Here is a 5,000-nt window from a genome sequence, read left to right as displayed (position 1 = left end):
CAGAAGTAATCTTGGGGATCGTAAATTTCACTAACCAAGAAAATCAAGAAATATCGATACGTAGAGTGCAGAGATGAGAGAGGAGAGAGGAGAGAGGTGATAAAAGGGAAGAGAGAGAAGAGAGAAGTGAGAAGAGAGAAGATACAGATACAGAGACGGAAACAAAGAGAACCAAAGGACAAGAGACAGGCCATGAAAATAAAGGACAAACGAAACAATAAGCGAAAGAAAAAGATAAAATAGGGGAGTAGGAAAACTTTAAGAGGATAATCGTATGTAGGCGCGACCGTCTCTCTCACTGCTGTGTCTCGGCGACTGTGCGTTGGCAGTGACAGTGTGTATGACATGACACGTCCGCCTTATCTGACGGGAACTGGATGCATTCGCTTGCTGATGATGTAAACCAAAAGGAAAATAATGCGAATGATGGGAACTTGATTTATTTGTGTTTGTAAATGTGCTTATATGTATGCATTAAGTTAGGTAGGTGTCTCTTTATGATAATGGTTTTGGTTTTGCTGGTGGTGTCAGCGGGGAAAAAAGTCTTTACTGTGTACAGTTAGTTCCACGTTTATTTATTTTGTTTTTAGTATTGATGTTTTTTTTTTTTTCTTAAAAATTCAGTTACGAGTGAAAATGTGTTATTGTACAAGTACAAAGCGTGTAAGAGGAGCGAGTTCAGGAATAGACACAAATTATCTATTTATGTCTATTTTGAAACTCGTTCTCTGCCTCTCTCTCTCTCTCTCTCTCTCTCTCTCTCTCTCTCTCTCTCTCTCTCTCTCTCTCTCTCTCTCTCTCTCTCTCTCTCTCTCTCTCTCTCTCCCTCTCCCTCTCCCTCTCCCTCTCCCTCTCTCCCTCTCTCCCCTGTATGTGTGTGTGTGTGTGTGTGTGTGTGTGTGCGTGCGCGTGCGTGCGTGCGTGCGTGCTTGAGTGAGTGAGTGACAAGAGAGATCCCCAACCCCGTAGGTGGCTGCCGAGAATCCAGAGTCCAGATGTCATGCTTTCGAAATTCCCACAACGAGAGCGTATATTGTCTCCTCACACCGCTTGCCTAATACCTCACTTCCTCACGGCGTCCCTTTGCTCTGCTTCGCTATAGTGTCGTTTTAGCGTATTGTCCTCCCCCCCCCACCCTTTGTAATGTCAGGCGGTTTTTCCTTTTCCTTTAAATCATCTCTCCCTTCTCCTTGTACTTCATTGTCCAATCTCCGTTAAGGGTTGCGTGAAGTTTTCCCCTTCGTTACAAGCGTCGCATTGGTCATTTTTTTCGGGCATGTTGTTATTTTCTTGCATTTATAAAATTTGATAGATAAAAAAGTTTTACGGAACATGGAAAAATCGCCCTTTAAAAAAAAAAAAAAAATCGATAACGCATCTGTCGTAATCAAAGTGGGAACAGGTGTTTTGTTTACTCATTAGGCTTAACGCAACAGTTATGGCAGAGGCACAAATCAGTCCAGACGTTGCCAAGCAGTCTAGAAAACGCCTGGTACAATTACACTTGTGCTACATTCATGGAAGTACGCCCGTCGCTGCGAACTTCCTTACTTGCATTCAGGCAGACGCACTCTCTCGACCTCTAGGTGAACCCCGCTAAAACAAACCCTTGGCAGAAGGTGTGGCAGGCCGCGGGCTAGCTTGGCAGCTACAGTCTGCAGAAGTGTTTGCGTTCGCAGACACGGAGGCTTGAGGGGGGGGGGGGGGGTATTTTGCGGGGAAAATAGTGTGTGTGTCTGTGTGTGTGTGTGTGTGTGTGTGTGTGTGTGTGTGTGTGTGTGTGTGTGTGTGTGTGTGTGTGTGTGTGTGTGCGCGCATATTGCACTTACGTATAAACCTCACGCAGTCATTTGACTTGCCACAAACCCCGGGGCAATAATTGTGTGCTTCTAAGTTCGTCGCCGGAAGTGATATGCTTCTGCTGCAGTAGCTCGTGTTTTAAGTTGGCTACTTTTGTTCAGTTAGAGTGGCCACCTCTTTTAAACGTTTTGCGTGTGATTTTTCATGTTGTTAACTTATTACTTTTACTGGTTTTAGGATATTGATATATTTATGTTCACTGTTCGTCTCTACAGTTTTTTTTTTTTTTTTTAGGAAATATCGTATGATTTGTTTACCGAATAGTAAGCTTATATTTAAGTTAAGAGTGTTTTCATTAATTATTGCCTATTATTTATTCTTTTATTTATTAATTTTTCACTTCAGATGATTCCACTTTTAATCATTATTTTTTTAGTGTAAAAGTGGTCTTCATTTACAACTCTTTATTATTGGAATTGTCTTTGTATGTACTATGTCCCTTTGTTTTATAGATGTACTGTAATTGACGTAATTGTAGTATTGATTCCTTGTGTGAGTCACTGGAAATTTGGTGTTAGTGTCAGTTAGCGGAAGAAGAGGGAGGAAAAGGAGGAGGAAGAAAGAGGAAAGAGAGGAGGGAAGAAAAGGAGGAGGAAGAAGGGGAAAAGAGAGGAGGGAGGAAAAGGAGGAGGAAGAATGGGGAAAAAGAAGAGGAAGGTGTAGGGGGAGGAAGTGAGGAGATGGATGGAAGGAAAATAGATGGAGAGAAAGAAGGAAAAGACGGAGGATGAAATAAACATCGTGGGGGGGGGAAAGTGAAGACGAAATAAGAGAAGTAGGAGGAAAGAAGAGAAGGGAAGAAGAGGGAGTAATGGAGAGACAAGATTAAAAAAAAAAAAAAATAGCAATAAGATGGAAGAAGAGAGAAAGGAGGCAGAAGAAGAGGGAGATTAAAGAGGGGGAGAACGAAAAGAGAGAGAGAGAGAGGAGAACAAGGAGAAGAGGAATGAAGAGGAAGAGGACGCAAATGTAGGGAAGAAAGGAAAGAGAAGGGGAGAAGGGACGAAATGAGAGAGGTTAGAATGCCCTAGAATATGCATGATATATTAGAGGGAACAAGGCTAGCGCTTTAAGAGTACGATGACTTAGTAAAAATATATATATATGTATATATTTGAATGGTCTCGAATTTATCACAGTCCGTGTAACTAGTCCAATCATGTTGGTGAGTCAGCAGAAACGGTCTATACATTGGCAGAAATGGTAGATTGCGGAAGTGGAAATGAGGGTGGATAGGGTGAAGGAAAATAAATGAGGAGGATAGGGGAATGAAAGGCAAAGAGAGGAGGAAATGGGTAAAATGGGTAAAGTGTCTGCTTTTGATCTCTCTCCCTTACCTTCCTTCTCTCTCTCTCTCTCTCTTTCTCTCTCTCTCTCTCTCTCTCTCTCTCTCTCTCTCTCTCTCTCTCTCTCTCTCTCTCTCTCTCTCTCTCTCTCCCTCCCTCCCTCCCTCCCTCCCTCCCTCCCTCCCTCCTCCTCCTCCTCATCCGACTCTTCCTCCTCCTCCTCCTCCTCCTCCTCCTCCTCCTCCTCCTCCTCCTCCCTCCTCCTCCTCCTCCTCCTCTCCCTCCTCCTCCTCCTCCTCCTCCTCCTCCTCCTCCTCCTCCTACTCCTACTCCTACTCCTCCTCCTCCTCCTCCTCCTCCTCCTCCTCCTCCTCTTCCTCCTCCTCCTCCTCCTCCTCCTCCTCCTCCTCCTCCTCTCCCTCCTCTTCCTCCTCCTCCTACTCCTACTCCTCCTTCTTCCACCTCTCACTCCCTTCTTGCCTTCCTCCTACGTTCTCTCCTGCTTCCCCTACCCTGACCCCTTCCCTTCCATCCTCTTTACTAACCCCTCTTTCCTTCTCTCCCCTTCCCTATCTCTTTTCCCTTTCGCGTCTCTTTCTCACGTCTCTCCCTCCCTCCCTCCCTCCTTCCCTCATTCGTCCTCCCTCCCTCCCTCCCTCCCTCCCTCCTTCCCTCATTCGTCCTCCCTCCCTCCCTCCCTCCCTCCCTCCCTCCCTCCATTGCCTCCCACCCTCCCTCCTTTGCCTCCCTCCCTCCCTCCTTCGCCTCCCTCCCTCCCTCCTTCGCCTCCCTCCCTCCCTCCTTTGCCTCCCTCCCTCCATCTCCCTCCTCCCTTCATCCTCCTTCTCCCTCCCTCCCTCCTTTGCCTCCCACCCTTCCTCCTTCCTTCCCACTCGCACCAAGTACCACCTGGCCTAGCACAACCGCAAGTCAAAAGAATGGAACTACATAAGTAAAGAAATGAACCGCATATTTGATGAAACGAACCGCAAATCCAAAGACGACGAACCACGAATAATAAAAAAAAAAAAAAAAAACGAATTGCGCATTTTAAGAAACGAACCGCGTATTTAGAGCATCGAACTACGCATTTCAATACACGAACTGCGTCTTTAAAGCATCGAACTACGCATTTTAAGAAACGAACCGAGTATTTAAAGCACTGAACTACGCATTTTTAGAAACGAACCGCAAGTCAGAAGAAGGGAACAGCATATGATGAAACGAACCGCCGCTTATATAAAGAAACGAATCGCGTATTTTAATGATATCGAACCGCAAATCCCAAAACTCGAACCGCAAGTCAGGTCCTCGGTTTGCAACAAGTGCCGGCCCGCGTGCGTCTTCCGTCGAGGTAAATCGTCTGAAGAACTCGTGTACGTATGTTCGTGTATGTGCGTAAGTATGTACGTTCGCTTGGACTGTACGTACCTTGAACTTAGACGCAGAAGATGGGTGGGTTTTGCAGGTAGGGATGCGTGCGTATCTCTGTATGTGCCTCTGGGGATCCTGTGTGTGTGTGTGTGTGTGTAAGCATGTATATGTGGATGTACATGTATGTATGTATATACTGTATGTATATGTATGTATGTACGTATTTGTGTGTGTGTGTGTGTGTTTGTGTGTGTGTGTGCTTTAAAAGTATACATCCGTGCCGGTAGGTATTCGGCTGCTCTTCCTAGCAATCGTGAACACATCTGAATACCTGGGGAAAAATACCATTGACTACTGATGATGATAATGGTGAGGCGCATTGTTATTTTTTGTTTTCGTTCTATCTTCGATATTCTTCGTTTTGTTCATTTTCGCGTGTTTACCTTTTTTTTTTGTCTTTCTGATTTCCCGGTTGCCATT

This window comes from Penaeus chinensis, chromosome 4 (assembly GCF_019202785.1).
Source record: "Penaeus chinensis breed Huanghai No. 1 chromosome 4, ASM1920278v2, whole genome shotgun sequence".
Classification (NCBI taxonomy): Eukaryota; Metazoa; Arthropoda; class Malacostraca; order Decapoda; family Penaeidae; genus Penaeus; species Penaeus chinensis.
Note: the sequence above shows the minus strand (reverse complement) of the source record.